The sequence below is a fragment of the Halichoerus grypus genome, chromosome 5, assembly GCF_964656455.1.
Source record: "Halichoerus grypus chromosome 5, mHalGry1.hap1.1, whole genome shotgun sequence".
Lineage (NCBI taxonomy): Eukaryota > Metazoa > Chordata > Mammalia > Carnivora > Phocidae > Halichoerus > Halichoerus grypus.
This window is the reverse complement of record NC_135716.1, coordinates 137,855,936-137,878,461: the sequence shown is the minus strand read 5'-3', so window position 1 is coordinate 137,878,461 and position 22,526 is coordinate 137,855,936. Positions and strand designations below refer to the sequence as shown.

Here is a 22,526-nt window from a genome sequence, read left to right as displayed (position 1 = left end):
ACAGCAAGTATTTAACCTCTTAGAGCCTCATTTTACTCACCCAATACAATGGAATAATAATAGTCACCCCTTATTGGGCACTTGGTAAAGATTGAAGAACTGCTATATTGAAAGGGCTTGGCACGGGTCTGGCACCTGTCAGGCATTCAATAAACGATTGCAAAACACCAACCACTATTCTAACGTGCTCCATCAGGCTCTCCTCTCTCCAGGCTTCCTCCTCAAAATCGACATCTGGCCAGTCCCCCCACATCCTCACTGACTCCCTCCTTCCTCCTGTCTGCTTCCTTTGCATTCCCTCCATTTCAGAGCCCACTTCAAAGCCACTTCTCCCAGTGCTCCTCCTCCTTCCTAGGATTCCAGCTTGCATTTCATCAAGTGATTCATCGATTAGTCTTAGCTACCTACACAAGCTCCTTAACCTCTCAAGAACACAATTGTCCAGTCTGTGGTTGTTTCAATGGACTGGTTTGCATGGGATGGACCAAGCAATCAATGTATGGGCTGCTGGGTTTGTGGGCTGATAGGAATCACCTAACCAGTTGCCCATGTGTGCCTGCAATTTGTAAATTAACCTCTGGATATACATCAAAACCTCTACCCAAACTACAAATTACGTGCTCTTGCAAATTTGCCAAACTATTAAATGAAATTTGCTAGTGCTCAAGAATGTCTTGCACTAATTAGACAGAGATAGATGAGTATATGAAAGGTTAGGGTGAGGGAGGGTGGGAAAGTGGGAACTGTAGCTTACTGACTTCCTGTCAGAGGGTCTTAACCCTTTTTGTGCCACGGACCCCTTTAGTGGACTGATGAAGCCAATGGACCCTTTCTTGGAACATTTTCAAATACATAAAATAAAATGTATAGCTTGGCTACAAAGAAAGCCAATTAAATTGAAATATAATTATTAAATTTTTAAAAAATGATTGTGTAATATACATTCTTTATTAATGCATTAAATAACAAGCTTTAGCACCGGTGTAATAACGGCTGTAATTTCAAAGCTGCAATGGGCATAAATCATAGTTCAAGTTTATCTGCAGCAGCTACAATGCGATATGAAAAGATTTGTGATTTCTACTGGTGACAACCTCCCAGATACTTCAAATACACTATGGTTTGTTGCTTACATTCATAGTAAATGCTAAAGAAAATTCAAAAGAAAATTCAAAGAAAATGCTAAGTAAAGATGTTATTTTATTCTCCCAACCACGTCCACAAACTGAATTCTACACGTGAGCTCCTTGGGGCGGTTAACCCCAAGTTAAGAATCTGTTAGGTCCTTCCAGTTCAGGCAGTATTTGTACTGGGCATATCCCGGAGTTCCAGCTCATGTCCTTCTCGAGGAATCTCCACACACAGCCCTTCCTGCCACAAAAGGTCTCGTTCTGTACACATGACCCTCCTCTGCTCTCCTCTCCCATCTGATTGGCCCAGGGAGGATGCCTGCCCCAGCAGCAACCCATGCCCAGGCTGGCCAGAGCCCAGCCACGACATGGCCTGGAGAGAGAGCCTCAGCATCCAGAGAACGGAGCTCACACAACAGGATCCTGTCCTGCACTTGTACTGAGTGACAAGGGAGAGGTTCCCGTGATAGAAGGATGAGGGCTGGCGCGGGCAGGTGCGGGGTTGAGCCCATGGCACAGGCTGTGCTGGTCGAATAGCCTCGAACTCAGAACCTTCTCCACCCTCCCTCGAGGCCTGCCTCCACCCCTTCAGGCCTGTTGGTAAATACCACGGCTGCATTTCACTGCTCCTCGCCCTCTTCACTGGAATCAGCTTCAGGGAGTCTCTGTTTTCTGTATCCGAAGAGCCTTAAGTCAGCACTAAGAGGAGCGTTTTACAGATGAGAAAGCTGAATGAAGTTCAGTAAACCCCAGGCATTTGCTCAGGCTCATGGGGCTAGCACGTGGGGAAGCCATGGCCCCTCCCTTGCCCTCCTCCCTTTTTTTTTTTTTTTTTTTTTTGAGGAGCAGAGGGGTGATGGCCTTTATTATTTATTTATTTAAATCATACAAATGACACATGAAAACAATTTCTTACAAAGCTCAAACATTCCTGATAAAATGTCCCTCCTCCCCACACACTCAGTATCACGCCTAATAAATGTCTAGGCCCTGACCACACTAGGTATTCGGCCACCACCCAAGTTGACATTCCTTGTCTTTGAAGCCCCTCCCCAGGAGTAGGAGGCTAGGCAGAAGGGAGTGGGATGGTGAGGACAGGCGAGGAAACACTCAGCCCTGCCGCCTGGTATCCCGCTAGGAAAATCAAAATCGATTTCACTGAGAGCCGGCATCTCTGGCTTCTGGGCAAAAACCAGGCCGTGGAGGGGAATCGGCACCAAAAGCTGCATCTTTGCGTGGAGCCAGTTCTCCCCAGCGCCATATTTGTGTGCCCCCTTGTCACTTGACGTCAGAGCAGCAAACTATTAATACATACCAAAGGAGACAACAAAGGATGCTTCCACACAAAAGCGGGGGGGAGCCACAGCGACATTAAAAATATAAATAAATCCAGCCAACAATTTCCCCACTTTGGGGGAAAAATAATGGGGAAGGGGAGATGGGAATTCATGTGTTCTCCCACAAAGCCTGTGTCCCCAGAAAGCTGCATGCAGGGCAGGGCCCAGGCCCCAGGGCCCAGATGAGACAGTGAGACATTCCTTTTGAAAATATGCTTCTTTCCCTTGGAGAAGGAACATTCAGCCAGCTTCTCAGACACCACCAATCTATAACTGCCTGCATATCACATTAACCATCTCCTTGAAATCTTGGGGCAGCATTTATTTTATCCAGGAAACTGTGACAGGCCTATTGTTAGCAGGAGGGCCCCTTGTCTTTCCTTTAATCCTACTTTGAAATATTATCCATGTAGACTGGAAACTGTTCACAGAAGGCCTATCTTCATCTAAACTCTGGGTCTGGGGAATTAGCATGCTGAGGCACAGAGAGGTTAGGGCTCTGGCTGTAAATCACACAGCTGGTGGGCAGCAGATCTAGGCTCCAATCCCCATAGGCCCTAGCCTCCAAGCCCACGCCTCGTCCCACAAACTACTACGGAATAGCACAAAGTGGTTGACCACTGATATCCAGAAAGCAGGAGGCAGGCAGGCCAGAGTTCCAAGGGCGGGAAGCAAGAACCCCATTCACTTCATCCATCCCCAGAGCCTGCCCTATAGGGAAGAAGCCTTTGACAAGACCAAGAGCTGGGCCCTGGATCCAGAGTGTTGCCAAACCTGGCCGACACAACTCAACCCAAGGCTCAGAAGATGACTGTGAAGCGCACGTGACCATCCTCCAACTAAAACAGATGTAGTAACATTGACGCAAACAGGGCAGGGAGATGGCCCATCTGTCTTCCTAATTGTCAACTCTACCCATAGTAAGATTTTTCTCCCTGTCACACCTTAGGCTGATACTGAACTGAAGCAAAACCAAAATATCCATCTTCCAGCCGTGAGCAGTGGCCTTCACAAGGTGCCAGGGATGAAAGGAGGCTACTTGGCTTGGAGATGCAGAGAGAGCTGGAAGGATCCCCGGAGTCAGGAGCTGGGGGTTGGGAGATGGCAGGGGGGTGGGGGGGGTGCAGCATGCTGTTAACCAGCTGGAGTTACTGCACCTCACTGGGCCTCTGTTTCCTGTAAACTTAAAGTCCAAAGTTCTGGAAGTGGGGTCAGTGGGTGACAGGAGATTATATGCACTTGGAGGAAAATATGGTATCCACAATTTTATCAGAATCTCCAAGATAGATGTAACACTCCCTCCCTCCCCCCAAAAAAGTTAAGAAATACCAGCCTGGACCGTTTTCATCCAATAAGCATTTACTGAGCACCTTCAATGTCTCCTTCTCTGTGCTGGGTACTTGAGACACAAATAGAACAGGAGGAAAAAGAAATATGTTTTTGTGATGCTCAGTGCAGTTGATGCTCCCTGGACAGAAACATGTCCAGGGAGCTTCGGAAACAGAGAAAAGGCAGCATTGGACTCTGGTCAGGAAAGGCCTTCCAGGATGGCGGCGGCGGTGGTGGTGGTGGTGGAAACCTCAAGTGTCATGTTGACATTGAAAGCTGGGTGTGCATTCACTGGGTGCACAAGTAGGGAGAATATTTTAGACAAAGGATAGCATGTGCAAAGACAACGTGTGTTCCAGGAACTGCCTGAAGTGTAGCCATGAGTAAAACATAGAGGGTGCTCACGGAGCGGGGTACGGTGGCTGGGAGATGGGGGAGTGGGAGAACCAGAAACGGGGCTGGAAAGGCAGTGGGACCCAGATTAGCAAATGCCATGTAAGCCATCCTAAAGAATTTTACACTATAGGCAATGAGTTCATTCTAGCTTTAAAAGTCTTAAGATAAGCCACCCCACCGAGGGGGGGGACTCCGACTGCCCATTATCATGGCTGAGAAAGGAAACTACGGATCTACTGATTGGCCCAGGCAATGGGATGCCATTTGGGCCCCTGGTCATCACTTATACAGTCTTTCAGTCCCTCTAATGGTCTCTGCTGCTCGCCTCAGAGTCCTCTCCCGTGCTGTTCTTTCTGACTAGAAGGCTCGTTCAATCCTCTTCAACTGCTTAACTCCTACCAGCCTTCCAACGGAGCGACTACGGTGCCTATCACAGAATTTCATAGTACCTTATCCCTCCCTTTTAAAAGAAGTCAGCACCGCTTGTAATTCTCTATTTGCGTGATTTGATCCATGTCGGTCTTGGCCACTGGACTGCACACTCCATGAGGCCAGATAGTGCGTGTTTTCTTCATTTCTCTATCCCGCTACCTTGCCTGGTGCCTGCACACAGCAAGTATTTGTTGACCGAATGCACCCTGAGCCATCTCTCATTCTCTGTCCTTTCACATTCCCCAGAACTCACATTATGGTCCAGCAGGCAGAGTTTCAGACATGGGGCAGGAGGACTGGAATTGAAAAGGCACATCAGAGTGCACTCTGCTGCTATTCTAAGTGTAGCTCTGTGTTCTTCTGTGTCATGTCTTGAAAGGTTCCTAAGAACCCACGTTGGTTTTACCCAGGTGGGTTGTGTGTTTAATTCAAGATGCTTTGTCCCCAGGCCTCAACCTGGTCATTGTCTGCATCTGCCCCTCCCCTGATGCTACTTGTTCAATAGGACTTTGCCCAAGCTTCAGGGGGTCATCCTCAGGAAGGGGAGAATCTCCTCCTCCTTCTCCTGGAAAATGCCTCTTCCTGGCCCCCAGGCCTGCACCCTAGGTCTCTTGAAAACTGAAACCGCCCGTTCTTGCAGCCCTGGCAGAGGCTCAGGGCAAGGGCTTATTTAGACCTGGTGTAGGGGCCACGAGACTCCACTTTTGAACTCCCAGGCTGAGTAACTGGCCACTCTGCAGGGACAAAGTACTTGGGGTCAAAGGTCTGACCTTAAGGAAGAGATGAGAAGGTGGGAATCTCACCAAGTGGCACGCAGGCTCAACGGAAGTGCCCCAGGCTGCCAGCGCACGCGGCTCCCCAGGGCGGCCCCGCTGCCTCCATCCAAGGTCGTGGCCCAACGCGAGCTCTGGAAAGTTCAGCTAGGAGCCCAGGGATACCAGGGATACCAGGGTAGGCACTGGGGGCCGGCTTTTGCGAAAGACAGGAGACTAAGAGCTCGATTCCAGGTCGTCCTGGGAGCCGGCGCAGGGCGCCAGTCCCGCAATCTGCATCCCGGACCGCAGCGCAGCGCCCCGCTGGGAAGCGCTGGGCGGGGGCTGCACCACCGGAGCCGCAAGGACACCGCGGCCTCCCCCTCCCCACTGGTCTCCTCCCTCCCCAGCACAGGGGCTCAGGGAGCGGGTCGGGGCGGAATGGGAGCGGCGACCGCCCCTGGGTAGCCCGCGCAGCCCGCGCAGCCCCGGCAGCCCCCTCCCCGCGCTGTCGCCAACCCCAGGCAGGGGCGCCGGGGCGGCCCAGGCTGCCGCAGCCTCTGTCTTAAGGGGAGCCGGGGACGCGGCGCGGGGAGGGGGCGAGGCGGGCGGCAGAGGCGGAGAAGAGTGGCCGGGCGCCGGGGCCAAGACCCGGGTCGCGCGGGGCAGGGTGCTGGCACGCCCCACTCACCGCGCCGCGCGGGCTGGGGTCGCAGAGCGCCTTACCTTGGAGCGCCGCAGAAGTCGGGAGGGAGGCGGCCGGCCGTGCCTGGGGCCGGCGCACACCCCGGCTTCGGGGCGCAAGCAGCCTCCTGGTGCACGGTCCCCGTCCGGGGCGCGCACCCCCGGGCTGGCGCACTCCGGTCGCCCGGGGCGCGCACACCCTCGGGCGCCCTCTCGCCGGCGAGCTGGGCCTGGGCCCGGGGCGCACACCCTGTGGGGCACACCCACCGCGGCCGATGCGGGACTGGCCAGGCGCGGCCGGCGTCGCCGGCTGCCAACACCACCCGAGTCCCCGCCTTCGCTAGGGGAGGAAAAAAAAAAAGACTCCTGACGCGGCGCGGGCTTTGGTGTGTAGGAAGGGGCAGCATTGCGAAACCGAGGGGAGGGTCTTAGCCTTGATAAGTTTAAAAGCCCTTGGACAGAGTTTGGAAGAAAAACTTTTTGTAAAGAGACTGGAAAACTCCTAACTGTATATAGCGCTTTGCAGATTTCCAAAGTGCTTTCACGTACATTTCTCACTTCATCTTCACGACCACAGTAACTGTTGGGCCATTTCTAGCCTCATCTTATAGAGGGGGAGACAAAGTCACACAAGGTAATGCTTGCTCAAGCCACCACCAGAACCCAGTCTTGGTAACAGAACCGTGGGTACAGCGAGGTCTTGTACATCCCTGGCGGGATTTTCTCATTGCAGAGGTGGGAGAGTGAGGGTGGGGATGGATGTAACCGAAATCGTATCTCCTCCAAGTCCGTACTTTTTCCCTTTGCTTTTTTCCTCCCCAGCCATTGCTTTAGCCCCACTCAGGAATCCGGTCTTTCATTTCACACTCCCACCACCCACAATTCTTTTTATCAGTTCAAACCGTTTCCATTTCAGTCGCCAACCTTGAGTGACCAGCACACTAAATGCCATATGTTGTACAAAGTCAACCTAGGGGAAAAGGGCTGATCCTACTCCATTTTACAGATGAGTTCAAACAGGCGTGGGCAGGGTTGAATGTAGAGCCTGTGGGACTCCAGATCCCAGCTCTCACTCACCTTACACACCTTTCAAAGGGCCAGTTGGCACAGGGGAAAACTTAAGCGCAGGGCTTGTGTTTTTTGACATCGAGACCCTGAAGGAGGAGATAATTTGGGGCAAGGGACAGTTCTGGGACTTACATTTTCCCATTTTGATAGAAACATGATTATTAAAAAGATTTGCTTCTACCAGGGCTCCACTAGAAGCAAATTAACAGCCCTAGAGCAACAAGAAATGGCAACAGAGGCTTGGCCTAAGTACTAGGAGGTAACAGGGAGTAGTGTGGACTGTGGCGAGCTTGAAGGCAGCTCCAGGCTCCTGCCCAAGTGAAGGGGCTGCTGCTGTTCAGCTCTAGTGGGTTGTTGCCGGTCAGGGTGTTAACCTTAGAAATAAAACTGCCGGTCACTATAACAGCAAAAATGGGTTTATTTGGGAGTAGCAGAGAATTTCAATCCAGGGCAAGCAAGCCAGAGCAAAACCATAGGCAAATCCGGCAAACAAAAGAGAGGAACGTTATTGTACGGAGAAGAAGGAGGAAGTTGTGATGGGTTGTTTTGAACAAAAGTGCAGTAGAGAGAAGGAAGAGTTCAGCATGATAACGGGTTTTCAGTGGCTGAGTTGCAGGAGCGGTCTATCTCTTGTAGGAGATGCAATGTACATCTTTCCCTTTGGGGGCCTATAATTGATGCTTTTTTCCTGTTGAGAGTCTTCTGTTAGGGGTCAGTAATTGACAGTTTTTCCTATAATTGACATTGAGTGGTAGGGCTCCCCCTAGCAGCCTCCCCTTCTAGCATCCTGAATCCACTTTAGTGAGGTTTCTCTTTATTTTCACAGTGGCAAGGAGTTAATATGGCCAGATCATCTCATTTTTAAAGAGAAGCTGTCCATCAGATATGTAAGTGAAGTCTCCCAGTTTGGTGTTAACTCATTTTAAAAATTTAAAATGCTAATTACTTGAAGGTCAGTGTTGTTCAAGCCAAATGAAATGAGTTTATGAACCTGATCTAGCCCATGGAACAAGGGTATGTACCTTCGAGTTTGGGGGCACTTCACACGATTTCATTCAGGCCTCCTGATGTCCCTGTGGGATGGACCCAGCATGGATTACTACTTATGTTTTATGGAAGAAGAAGCCCCAGTTCAGGAGGCTTCCACGACTAGCTCAAAGTTGCACAAGCTAATTGGTAGAGCTGGAACTGAACCCAGCATTCTGACTCCTGGTCCTGGAGCCTTTTTCCTCTGCATCCTCCAAACTCATTAAAAATCTGTTTCTTGGTTTCTGGGCATTGTGAGCCAAGTCAGGCATAGGACTGGCACTGGGGTGTGGAGACATAGCACCTCTCCTGGGAAGATGGAGCGGGAGTGCCAGACTGTTGTCCTCGAAAGCTCAGCCTGATGACTCAGATATGAGGCTGTATCTTGAGGGTAAAGCTGAGTCAGAGGAAGCGAGGCCTGCACTGGGGCAGCCAGGGCTTCTGAATCCCAGATTAGGGTATCGAGAAACAGGATGAAAAGTGGGCTAAGCAAATAGATGCACCCCTTAGTACCCCCCCCCAAAAAAAAACCAGGAGCCACAGACAGATACTGGCTAGGAAACTGCCTATTTTTCCATAACAGGGGAGCAACAAGAATTAGACTGGAAAGTGACCCCTTGTGTGGTCCTGAAAAGAGAGGACCCCTTGTAGGCAGCAGGTCTTCTAGAATCTCCGGTTTGGGCATCTCCAGTGCAAGACCCAGCCTGGGCCTTTCAGACAGAGTGAGTCTGAAAAGCTGATTTAGAATGACTAGGCACAACACTGCTGTATCCTGAAGCTCTGTAATCAAAGGACTGGGTAGCAGGAAGAGAATGGAAGGCCTCCTTGCTCCCCACATTTGCTGGATTAACAAGTATTTGCCATGAATGCATGTGCCAGGCGCTGAGTCAAGCACTTTACACACACCGTCTCATCAGGACTCATGATAAAACTGTCGAATGGCCATTATTCTCCCATCAAAGGTAACAGTGTTACTTGCCTGAGGACACACAACTAGTTAACTGGGGAGGTGGGATTCAAACTTGCGTCTTAGTGACTCCAAAGACTGAACCGCCTCTAACTGAGAGTTTAGAAAGTGCTGCTAACATGGAGATGTGTCATTCAGATCCTGCTTCAAGAAAACACTGCCCAGCTGTGAGAGTGTGGTTCACTAACACCTCCACAGTGTGGTGAGCTCCTGCAGGATCTGCCTCGGTCAGTGATGTGTTGATAATATTTAATAACCAGCTTTCAGGGGGGAAAATAGGTGCGTAGATACAGTCAATTCTCATTATTCCCAGGAGTCCTATAAAGTGACCACAAACACTGAAATTGCTAATACTGAACCATTGCTCCCAGGGGAAAATACGGGGTTGGGTTCCTACAAGCCTCTGGGCCCATTTTCATCAACTGATCGATATATAACTTTGTTTCATGTTTTTGGTTAAAAACTATATATACATTATATTTTTATTTTATTTATTTATTTTTAAAGCTTTTACTTAAATTCCAGTTAGTTAACATACAGTGTAATATTAGTTTCAAGATCCATCACCCAGTGCTCATCACAACAAGTGCACTCCTGCATCCCCATCAGGTACATTGTTGATTCATTAACATTGAACTAGTGGCCAATATCACTGTAATTCACACCTGAACGAGGGTTATTTAACACATGTATTTTCTATATAAGGCACATCGCAGTCTCCTTGTGCTTAGAACACTAGGGAGGTAGCACTGCAACACTATGCTTTGGGGCTATTTTAAACAGTGAAATCACCTAAAAAAGCACAAAAATGTAAAAAAGGACCGCTAAATAGACCACAAAAAGGACACTTGTTTAGAGCATGAGAGCTGAAACAAGAAGGCGGAGGGTGTCCTTGCTCAACCTTAGCTGCAAACATGCACACCAGGTGACTCAAAATTTTCACCACTCTGCACATGTCCACAAAAGACTACAAAAGTGCTATAGGAATTGATGTTGGGGTTACAAGAAAATGTTAGCAAGTAAGCGACTTTGCCAACACAGATCAGCACATGATGAGAATGGGCTGTCCATATATGTATTCATGTATACTTTCTGAGCCCTTCATGTCCACAACCTAACCTTCCAGCTTGATTTCCCATTATCCTCCAGCCAGACTGGAGGACAGTTCACCATTCCCCAGACCTGTCCCTACATATCTAGCTTTGTGGCTGAGTGCAATCTACTCCCTACGCCTAGACACTTCCTTCTCTGCCTCCCAATAAACACACACACACACACAGACACACACACACACACACACACACACACACCCTGTCTTCCCGTGTCTGAATGATTCTACTGTAATGTGGTACTTCCTCCATGAAGGACTTCCTGATAACTCAGACAATGGGATTTCTCCATGCTTGGAACCACCATGGCATTTTGAAGCCTATGTTAGACATTGCTCATGTTCTACCTTGTATTATAAGGCAGCCTTAGTGATCTTCAAAAACACACATATCTGGCCATGCCCCTCCCCTGCTTACAACCCATCAAAGGCATCCACTGCTCTTGGGATAAAGTCTGATTCTTTTAAGAAGGTTTATAGGTCTAGCCCCTTCCTATCTCTCCAGTCTCAACTTGTGTCCCCCTTATCCTCTCTCCTCTAGCCATGAGACTCCTCTTAGTTCCTGTAACACACTGAGTTCTTTCCTGCCTAGAGTTCTCTGCACATGCTGTGTTTTCTTCTGCCTAGAATTTCCCTCCCTCCAGTTCTTCCTTTACATAATTAATATTCATCCTGTGAATCTCTGCTTAAATATCACTTCTGCAAGGAATCTCTCTGTTGTACCTCCAACCCCAGGACTAACTTAGGAGTTCCTGGGCTCCACTCCTATAGCATCTCTGCTTTTCTTTCATACAGTCAGCACAATTTAAATTATGTGTTATTAAAAAAATTAAAATTTATTGCCAATTTTCCCCACAAGATGTGATTACACTCAGAGAAGCCTGTATCTCATTGGATGATTTTCAGCACCTAGTTTAGAATCCAGCACAGATAAATGTAAATCCTGGCTCTTAGTAAATGTTTTATGAGTGAATAAATAACTAAATTTTCATTGTCTTGAGACCTATTGGGGAGTGATAGGAGTGCAGGTAGGTAAAATAGGTAAAGTAGTTAAGGAGCTTTACTTACTTGTGATGTTAAATTACTACTTTGTTGGTGTTCTATACTGCACACTTAATTCTAAATTCCAAAAAGTTATCATTATTATTAAATTCAAGAGGAATATGCCCCCACTACGTTATATCATACATAAAAATCAGTAATCATTTAGGTAATACAGATTAAAATGTGAAAGATAATAAGCTTCTAGAATATAACATAGGTAAATACTCATGTCCTAGAAGGAAGCAAATATTTCTTAAACAAGACACCAGAAGCACTAACCCTAAAAACAACAACAACAGAAACCACAATGATACATTAAATAAGTATTTTATTCTGTTCATTAAAACTTACATTAAAAAGCCTCTCCATTTGGCTCAGGTTTCTCACAGACTGGTGTCTCAAAAGCAAGTCTTCCAAGAGAGAAGAAGTAGGAGTTGCCCAATCTCTCAAAGGCTAGGCCCAGAACTGGTATGGCATCACTTTCAACAGGTTTTATTGGTTAAGCGGTCACAGGGCAAGCCTAGAATCAGAAGGAGAGAGTAATAAATACCAACTCTCAATGGAGAGAGTGAAAAAGAATTTATGGTCATATTTAACCTACCACAACATAATTAAGAGAGTGTAATAGCAAGCCACAAACTGGGAGAAGATGTTTTCAAAACATATATGTTATGGGTTGAATTGTGTCCCTCCTCAAAATTCATATGTTGATATCCTAACCCCTAGTACCTTAGAATGTCACTTTATTTGGAAATAGAGTCGTCACAGATATAATTAGTTGACATGAAGTAATACTGAAGTAGGACGGACCCCTAGGCCAATGTGACTGGTATCCTTATGAAAGGGGAGATGTGGATACAGAGACACATACACAGGGAGAATGCCATGTGAAGATGAAGGCAGAGATCTACAAGCCAGGGAACACCAAAGATTGCCAGCAAACCACCCAGAAGCTAGGAGAGAAGTATGGAACAGAGGTTTTCCCATAGCCCTCAGAAGGAACCAACTCTACCAACACCCTGATCTCAGACTTCTAGCCTCCAGAACTGTGAGAAAATACATTTCTGTGGTATTTTGGTACTTTATGGTACCAGTTTGTGGTACTTTGTTATGGCTTTCCTAGGAAACTAATACAATATATAAAGAATGTCTGCAAAGGAATAAGAAAAAAAACAATCCAATAGGGAAATGAGCAAACATTTAAACAAACACTTCACAAAAGAAGGTATTTGAAAGGCAATGATATGAAAAAGTGCTCAACATCATTAGTTATTAGAGAAATGCAGATTAAACCTCAATAAGATATCACTGCACATTCTTTAGAATAGCTTATAGTAAAAATGTTAATAATACAAAATGTTGGCAAAGATGTAGAGCAAATGGAACTCATAAACATTGTTCCTAGAGTGTAAATTGGTAGTCGCCTTGGAAACTGTCAATATCTACTAAAGCTGAATATATGTGCACTCATGATTCAGCAATTCTACTCTTAGACATAGACCCAATAAAGATGTGTGCATATGTACATCATAAAGCATAATCATGAATAGTAATAGCAGTACTATTCATAATTTCCCTAAACTGGAAACCATTTAAGTTTATGTCCGGTGTAGAATGGATAAACTGTGGTTAAGTCCTTCAATGGAATACTACACAGCAGTGAAAATGGAACTACTGCTACTTAAAACAATATGGAAGGGGTGTCTGGCTGGCTCAGTCGGTAGAGCATGCAACTCTTGATCTCAGGGTTGTGAGTTTGAGCCCAATGTTGGGCATGGAGCCTACTTTTTAAAAAATTGTAAAAAAAAAAAATTTGGAAGAATTTCACAAAAATGAATGATGAGTAGCAAGTTTAAGAAGTATAGACTGTATGACTCCATTTGATAAAGTTTAAACACAGGAAGAACTTCTCCATGATGATAGAAATCAGGATTGTGGATATCTTTGGAGATGGCACAATGGAGATTCGGGAGGTGACAATGTCCTGTTTTTTAAATCTGGGTAATATTTACGAGACTATGTTACTTTCTGAAAATCCATTGCATTGTGCTTTATTTGGGTGCTTTTCTGTGTTATAGTTCAATGTAAAATTTTATTTAAAAATTAAATAAATACATTCCAAAATGTCAGGTCATCTCCACCCACTGATAACTGGAAATACTAGTCGTGTCTTTCACATTGGTAATGATTTATAAATGTGCTCTCCTGGAAAAGCATTCTGAGCATTTTTGAGGTTTTGTAAAAGGGAAAGAGACTGTAAGTTCAATTTCTTTATCTTTTTATATAATGGAGCTTTGTTGTGTATGTGAAATAGTCAATGTTGATTAACTATTTAAAACTTGGTTAAATCACAGTGTGGACAGTAACATATTAAGCAAGAAATCTGATATTAAGTTGGGGGGCACAGGTGACCCATTGGACGACAGAATTAGTTATCAAACAGATCTTGACAACATCCACTTGCATTCTAATCTCCATGTGGATGGCAGCCTATACTCTAACCTTCCTGAGCATGGAATTCTTCCAACCTCAGCTCTCTCTCTCTCACTTCCGGGTTGTTTCACATATAGCATTCTCTGCCTAGGACAGTCTTGCATAGCTCTTCGTATAGCTAACTCTTTCTGAATCTAGTTCAGATATCACCTGACCACCGAGATAGAGTGTCTCTGAGATGACCCCCAGGTATCCCCTCCTCCTTTTATTCATGTGCCTTTGAGTATGGGCTGGACCTAGTGATTCACTTCTAACAAACAGAATATGGCAAAAGTGATAGGCTATCACTTACAAGATTAGGTTGCAGAAAGACTGGCTTGCATCTTGGGCTCCCTCTCTTCTTCCCTTATTCTCACTGTTTTTCTCTCAGAACCCTTGCTCTGAAAGAAGCAAGGGTTGTTCTGAGTAGCCCAATGGAGGGGCAAGAAACTGATGTGTCTGGCCAACATCCAGTGAAAATGTGAGGCCTGCCAACAGCCAAGTGAGTGTGCTTCAGGGTGAAACCCTCCTCCCCAAGTAAAATATTGAGATGACTGCTGTCCCACATAGTTTGACTGCAGCCTTGTGAGGCCTTGATCCAGAGGAGCCAGCTAAACTGTACCCAGATTTCTGACCCACAGGAACTATGAACTAATACACATTTGCTGTTTTAAGCAGCCAAAGTTTGGAGTATTTGTTACACAGCAATAGCTAACTAATAAGGCCCCCACCTTCACCCCTCCCACTGCAGGATATGCTCACTGCCCCTGTTGTACCCAGTGCTCCCCACAATCACAGCATTTATCATACCTTATAGTAATCTACTGCCTACTTGCCTATCTCTGCCATGAAAGGAACCAGGAACCACGTTTTACAAGCTTTTTCATCCCAGTTCCTAGAACTCAGTTGTACCCAGTAAGTGTTTGATTGACACATGAAAGAATAAATACATGATAACTGTTTAATCTTGGGAAGTAACAACCTCTCTGATTCTTAATCTTTTCATTTGTAAAGGGATCAAATTTGTAGAAACATTTCAGAGGCAGAATGAACATGACTTGGTAAATAATCAGATGTAAGGAGTGAGGGAAAAGGAAGAGTCAAAGTTTGGACAACTAAGAGAGAGAAAGAATACTAGGAGAGGAGCCGGTTTAGAGTGGAAGATGGTGAGCTCACCTTAGTTCATGCTGAAATTGATGTATCTTTGGACACATCCACCAGGCTGATGGGTCTCCAGTCTGATGCTTAGAGAGAGGACTGTGGTAGGACAGATCTGGGAGCTGATGGCACACAGGTGGTAACTGAAACCCTGGGAGAGAAGCCAAAGAGCATGTCGTGTAAGGAACCAGACTGTCCTGAGGCTGCCGTGCTGCAAGGAAGCCAGACCACACAGAGAGGCCATGTTTAGGTCTCTGGGCAGAAGACACCATGGTGCAGAAAAAGGCTATATTATGTGACCAATCTGACTTACCCTCAGAATGCATGAGCATAATAAAATGGTTGTTTTATGCCACTAAGTTTGAGGTACTTTGTAATTTATTACACAGTAATATTACCTAGGATAATGACTTTAGGGAAAGCAGTTTCCATTGAGTGGTCAGGACAGATACCAGAGTGCATTAGGTTGGGGAATGTGTAGGAGGTGAGGAAGGGGGTCACACATGAGTAGACTATAGTGGGGGACAGTCAAATTGGAGAGTGGTAGAAAGGGTCTTAGGAGGGCTCTTGTCAGAGGGAGTAACCTAGACAGGTTTATAGAACAAGAGGAAAATATCAGAGGAGTGGGGGAGTTGAAGCATAAAAGAGAGGAGTCAGCAGGGGAGGGGCAGGGCACAGGTTGAAGAGCTGGACTTGAATGGTCTCCACTGACACTGGAAGAAAAGAACTGGAATTTGTTGTGGGGAGGAAGGCATAGCAGGATAGCCACGCAAGGGAAATGATGGTACTACTGTGAATGCAGTTCAGGATCACCTACAGGGTCTGGACTCCCACCAGGAGGACTGACAGACTGAAGGAAGTAGAAAGACTGAAGGAAATAGGACAGAAGAGCTGGGGTCTTTTGGAGATCAAAGTGCCAGTGTCATGAGATAGTTAAAAGGATTCGAGAATGGAACCATAATAAGATCCGGCGTTGGGTCTGGGCATGAAGGCTGAAGTCCAGAGAAGGTGAGGTCCCTTGGAGTTAAGAAGACCCAAGAAGTAACAGTCTAGTCAGTTGTCTGCCTGGGCATTGAAATCTCCTAGGGTGATACAGAACCTGAGCTGGAGAGGAAGACTGAGTGCCAGGCCATGAATGATTCAGGGAGTGAGCTCTGGACAGTTTTCAGTGCTTAGGAGAGCGGTCGGATGGCATGAGGCTTAAAGAAAGATATGAGGGTGGACAAGCGCTGGTGCAGAGTGACAACGAAGAGCCAGGACAGTCCAGCCACTATTTCTACTGAACCGGGGAATGGGTCTGAGAGGATGAGCCACTTTCCCCTGAAAAACCACAGAGGAAGTGATGACTTCTGTTAAGACAAAAGTGATGTGAGCCTTCAGAATGGATGGAGGGTTCAGGAGGGTGTAATGGCTGAATAGAGTGAGTAAGAAACATGTAGAGGGAAAGAAATGGTGGTGGCAGGGAGCGTGTGGGTTTGAGGTTAGGAAAGGACCTTTTTGCTTCCAGGCAGGGACCATCCATGACTTAAAGGATTAGAATAGATGGGGTGCCTGGGTGGCTCAGTTGGTTGAGCAGCTGCCTTTGGCTGGGGTCACATGATCCCGGGGTCCTTGCATGGAGCCCCACAGGGGGCTCCTTGCTTGGTGGGGAACCTGCTTCTCCCTCTCCCTCTGCCTGCCTGCCACTCCCCCTACTTGTGCTGTCTCTCTCACTCTCTCTCTCTCTGTGTCAAATAAATAAAATCTTTAAAAAAAAAATACAAAAAACCCAAACGATTAGAAGAGAGGCAAAAACCTGAGTTAGGTCCTCCCCACTGCCCGGTGAGGCCCCTCCCCCCGTGGAGGCCCCTCCCCCCGTGGAGGCCCCTCCCCCCGTGGAGGCCCCTCCCCCCGTGGAGGCCCCTCCCCCCGTGGAGGCACCGCCCCCTGCGAGGCCCCTCCCCCCCCCCGTGTGGCCCGTCCTGTTGGAGCCAGGAGGCCCAACATGCCCGGCAGGTGAGTGTCTGCCAGGGACGCCACAAAGAAGGGTGTGAGGGGTGGGTGGGAGTGGCGCTTGACTGTGGGACCCCCTCAGACAGTCTGAACATCCTCGACTCAGGAAGTTACACAGAGCAATGGATCTTCCTGTTATGACTGTTTTGCTATAAATGAAATAGAAAAATATGAGAGTTCTTGAACTCTCCTAAGAGGAAGACAATAAAAAGGGAAAAAAGAAAAAGCTATCTGACCACCCACCTGGAAGCTCATTTTAAATAACATCGTGTGGCTATTTTAAGACAGAAATGGACACACTCCTATTAATAAGACTGGCTAAGTCAGGCCTGTCTGCAGCTAAGGTGACCCTGAAAGCCTCTTTCCCTACAGAATCCCTGAGAGTGACAGAGAAGGGGTGTGCACCTGTCAGTGGACAGCCCCACGCTGGTCCTTGCAGGTAGAAAATTCTACAGGGAGATTCCTCAACCTCTAATTCCACCACTTACCCTTCATGGAGGAGTTGATACACAGCATACACAGCAGCTAAAGGAAGGACTTACCCGACGCAAGGCATGCGCCCGTAACACCTCCAACAACCTGAGGGAGGAGGCTCTTTTCTATCCCCATTTTAGAGGTGTGGAAACTGAGACTTAGAAGAGGCCATTTGCCCCCAGTTCCCACGGTTAGAAAGAGAAGCTGGGATTCGAAGCTTTTAGCTCCCAACCAAGGTTAAGTAACCACTCCACAGCACTGCCTTCCTCCCTGGGGCATGATTTAGATGTGCGAAGGCCTTCAAAGTCAAATTTTTCTTGCATGGCCTCAGATGTGGTTGGGAGGCAGCTGATCATCATGCCTGGACTCTCCACCTTGCTCACACCTTTCTTCAGTGTCTTTGTTATAACCTGTAAAACCACCGTGGACTGGTTTCCAGGAACAGAGAGCCACTCCCATCCCTCAGGAGAAAGGGAGGAAGGTGGAGTCAGGGCTGGAGTGAGGGTCGAGGTGCCGGGTGCTTCAGTGTGTTGGGGACCACATGGTTTCCTTCTCGGCTGCTGCTTTTCTCCCTGTCTTTCCCAGAGTCTCACTGCTCTCTGCTCACCTTCTACTAACCGGTTCTGTGGTTAGTAGACTCTGGCTCTGACTTCACTGCATAGAACCTTCCAGTGCATTCCTGTGGCCTCCAGCCCAGCTGCTAACTGCCTGCGTGTCTCAGCATTTCTTGGTTCAAATTCCTGAGGTGGGAATCTGATTGGCTCAGCTCCCTTTTTGTGCTCCCTTCTTGTGCTGGGCCGTAGGTCATAGGTCACCAGCAGTTGACTCAGATGACTTCCTGTGCAGTACTGGACAGCCCGGGGTGGGAGACAACCCCTTGGAGGAATGCACCTCCCCCCCTTTCGGCCAGGGCTGTTCGTTGAATTGTTCCTTTATGAAGGACAATAGCCAACATTTGTAATGTCCTTCTAAAACCCCCACTGGCCCTGGGGCAGGAACACAGCCTTTGGGAGCCTTTATTAATCAGGGTTTTAACTGCTGGAAATGATGACTTGCAGCCCGCGTGCTGTCACTTCACTGTTGGACTCACTGCTGCGTAATCCCACTCTCGTTCAAACTGCGCCCCCCACCAAAGCGTCTGTCTCTCTGTGGCAGCTCCCAAATACTGCCTCCCACGTTAGCAACGAATCCAGCCGGCTGCCAGGCCACCTCTCCATGCTGTCCTTTTCTGTTCCTGCCGCACAAACCGCCGGCCCCGCCACCTCTGGCACTAGCCTTTGGCAGCCGTAACTGTGTCCCCTGGCCCCAGTGTCGCCTCTGCAGATCCTGTCAGCACACCCCAGCCCTGACTGAAGGAACAACCACAGGGGGAGGGTTCTTCTCTCTCTTTTTGTTACCTACTATCAAAGGGGGTCTCTTTGCTCCAGCCTCCGATGGCCTGGGGTGGGGGTGGGGCTTGTAGGAACCCGCTCTTTCAGTTGTTCTCACGGGTCGCTTTCCCTAGGACCCCCCACAAGAGCGTGTGAGGGGCAGACAGGTTGGGGGGTGCTGACAGGCGGGGGCAAAGTTAAGGAGAGACGGCAGGTCTTCCTCTGCACTGCCTCCATTTGGTTACGTGGAGGGGACTCCCTGGACTCTCGGGCTAGCAGACGTGACCTACTCCCCCAGAGTCTGTCCCTCAGTGGTGGAGGTGGCTTACCATCCAGCACCACCCATGCATTCTCTCCGATCTGGCAGTGGAGAGTCAGGACCAGCTTTTCACTCCGCTTGCAGCCCGTTGTGAGGAGGGAAAGCCCACGAGAGCATGGCCTGGAGCCTGGGCTCTGAGGTGTAGACAAGTCTGTCCTCCTGGCACCATTGCTTGATCTGACTGGCCTCTCTGAGCCTTGGTTTTCTTATCTGTAAAGGGGGGAGGGTGCTAATAATCCTTGCCTCAATTGGGGCTGTTGTGGGACTTAAACTGAAAGAGATAATGGACCTAAAGCCCCAGAGCCTCTTCGACTCCCTGGCAAGAGCTTCATGGGTGGAGATGTTATTATGACCCCAAGGACTAGAGTCAGATCCCTCCATGGGTCCAAGGCCCAGTGACCCCATCGCAGCTGCCGTCATGGGCATTGCCTTCCAGGGTCAGAGGCGGGAGGCCTTTGGGGGAAAGAATACCACAGGACCAGTACCCCCACCTCACATCTGGTGGGGAAGCTGGCCTGCAGGGAGGGGGATGAGCCCTTGAGTTTACACTGGTCTCCTCTCGGTACCCCTCTCTACTAGTCTTGGGGTGACATGAGAAGTAGAAACGGTAGGAGATGTAGGGAGAGGAATGGGTGAAGAGATTGGGCCCAGACAGCTGTGGACGTAGGGCCATGGGTTAGGTGTTCACAGGTGCTCGAGCGCCAAGCATCTTGCTGGGTGGCTGCTCCCTGGCAGCCAGTCCTTTGTAAGGGACATAAGCCTAGCCCTTGTAGGTCAGCGGGGAACAAATGGTGTAGACTTAAGGTGATACTTAAGAGCACATATTCAGGAGCCAGGCTGCATGCATTGGAATCTGAGCTTCACCCACAAGCCGTCTGACCTTGGGCCAGCTGCTCCAAGCTTCAGTTTCCTCATTTGCTAAATGAGAGTCACAGTGGGACCTATCATATAAGGTTATTATGAGCAGTTAATTAGATAATACACACAGAAAGTGCCAGAACAGCGTCGGGCATGCAGCAAATGTGTTCATTACTGTTATGAAACCCATCCATGTCTTATCTTCTCTCAAGATCCTAAGTTCCTCAGGGATATTAATTTCTTGTTTTTCTCACTGTAGGTCAGTGTTGGTGATAAGAAAATGAATGAGTGAATGGAAAATAAACTTCTTTATAAATCGCCAGTGAAGAAGAATTTATTAACAGTGCTTAGACATACATGATTTTATGCATTTACTGAGGCCCAACCCTTCAGTGTGACTAGACAGATACATACCCACAACTCTGCACACTTCCTTCCCCACACGCTCCCCCATCTCCTCTCCCCTCCCCCATGTACCTGCCTCCCCTCTCCATCCGCTCCTCCTCCCCCATCTATCTACCCACACCCCTCTCCATCCCCTCCCCCTCCCCATCTACCTACCCACACCCGCACACCCCCATACCCACACCCCTTCCCCTACCCTCCCACACATCCATACCCCACTACTACACCCCGCACACACACCCACATCCCCATCCACAGAAGCATGTGTGCATGTACACACACACACACACACACACACTCACACTCACACAGGCACACACATACTCTCATCCTGAAGCAATCTAAGGAATATATTTTCCTTCCACATCCGTCCTTTGGGTGAGTCAGGAAAAGTAAATGTGCCTGCAGGCTGCTTTGGATCTTCGGCCTTATCCCTTTCTGTCCCCTCTCTCCCCACTTCTCTCTACCAGTTCCTCTCTCAGTCAGAAGAAAAGGCCATTGGAGGTCTGGACCTAAGTTTCTCTGAGGACACTGAAACGAAGCCGCAGTTCAGAGGTCACCAAGAGTCAAAGTCACCTTTAATTTCCTCATTACAAGGAAAAACTCATTTCTCTTTGGCTACCTGGACTGAAACTATTCTCAACCCCAGAAGGTAGAGCGAGGCTGGCTCCAGAGCAATTCATTTACACCTGGAGTTTTTCCCCTTCAGGGGAGAGTCTCACTAGTCTTAGCTCATCTCTGCAATGGTTTTCACATTGCCTAGGAGACAGACAGAAGAAAACTAACTTATATTTAAGACAAATATTTGTTATAAATATTTAACAAATGTTTATATTTGAGTGACATCACTTAAACCTCATAGCACTATGAGGTTGGGTAGTTCTTCATTTTACAAATAAGGAAACTGAGCACAGAGGTGTTTGGTAACTTGTCTATAGTCACACAGTACGTACATAGTGGAGCACAGACTCTTCTGACTCCGAAACCACAACTAAAAGTTGAAAGAGCCTCTCTAGAATCTTAGGTGCAGGGAACAGCTTTGCCAGAGCCTGGCTTACACTGCCCTGACGACACACGATGCCCTTTCCTGGGAGGGGCTTCAGTATGAAATCACAAGTGACAGCCCTGCCTTTCTGGGGGGATACAAGCACTTCCTCTTGATTCTGACAAGAAGCTTTTCCCACTCTCCCATCCACCTACCCAATCACGCTCTCACCTGCTCTCCCACCTGCCCATTCACCTCCCTACCCACGCACTCCCCCATCCGCCCTCCCATCCGTGCCCCCATCTAACTTAAACTTTTCTTTTCTTTTTTTCTTTCCCCATTTTATTTTTTTAATTTAAATTCAGTTAATTAACATATAATGTATTATTAGTTTCAGAGATAGAGGTCAGTGATTCATCAGTCTTCTATAACACCCAGTGCTCGTCACATCACGAGCCCTCCTCAATTTCCGTACCCAGTTACCCCATCCCCCTACCCCACCCCCCTCCAGCAACCCTCAGTTTGCTTCCTATGATTAAGTCTCTTATGGTTTGTCTCCCTCTTTGATTTCTTCTTGTTTTATTTTTCCCTCCCTTCCCTGATGATCCTCTGTTTTGTTTCTTAAATTCCACCTATGAGTGAGATCATGCAATAATTGTCTTTTTCTGATTGACTTATTTCACTTGGCATAATACCCTAAGCCCCAATTTACTCATCCTTAAAATGGGGACAGTTGACATAATGCAAAACATGTTTATTACCTGACATATAGTAGGTGCATTAATGTTTACTCTATGGATGTCTTTTGCTTTGTTAAGGAGCAAAAGGAGGATTTTAATTCTTCAAAATGTCCCATTCTTGTGGCTGAATCATGCTTAATGAGCTCTGTCCTTTGATTTATTGCTCTGGGGGCCTGGGACCATGGGAGTGCACTGGGTCCTTTTTGAGGAGATGTGTCTCTCTGGCTTCCACAGAGAACAGTAGGGAAGTCCTACTGAGAGGCAAGGGGAACAAAAGTCAAGAGTGGCCTGCAGGCTGGGTCTTCAAGGAGCCAGCCCTGGGGGGTGGGGCTGAGGAGCAGGAAGTTTAGATTAGCTTCCTCACCTTTCCTCCAGACTCTGTTTCTCAAGAAGGAAGCTTATGCAACATTGAACTATAAAAATCCACAGCTGGAGCTTTGATGTGTCTTCTTTGCAAATAGCCACCCCCCCCTCCCCCCC

General features: G+C 47.8%; 1 protein-coding gene and 1 long non-coding RNA gene across 2 annotated transcripts in view; both read right to left on the bottom strand.

The window, feature by feature from the left end:
• The window catches only part of KANK4 (KN motif and ankyrin repeat domains 4), a 65,043-nt gene extending 58,701 nt beyond the window's left edge, over positions 1-6,342 (bottom strand). The window contains exon 1 of the mRNA XM_036091348.2: positions 6,103-6,342. The gene's annotated coding sequence lies outside the window, so the exon portion shown is untranslated. The remainder of the gene's footprint in view (positions 1-6,102) is intronic.
• Positions 6,343-11,614: 5,272 nt separating this feature from the next.
• The window catches only part of LOC118535115 (uncharacterized), a 97,406-nt gene continuing 86,494 nt past the window's right edge, over positions 11,615-22,526 (bottom strand). Inside the window, exons 2-3 of the long non-coding RNA XR_004917046.2 lie at positions 14,922-15,054; positions 11,615-11,793 (exon numbers count right to left, since the gene is read on the bottom strand). This is a non-coding gene — a long non-coding RNA (uncharacterized LOC118535115). The remainder of the gene's footprint in view (positions 11,794-14,921; positions 15,055-22,526) is intronic.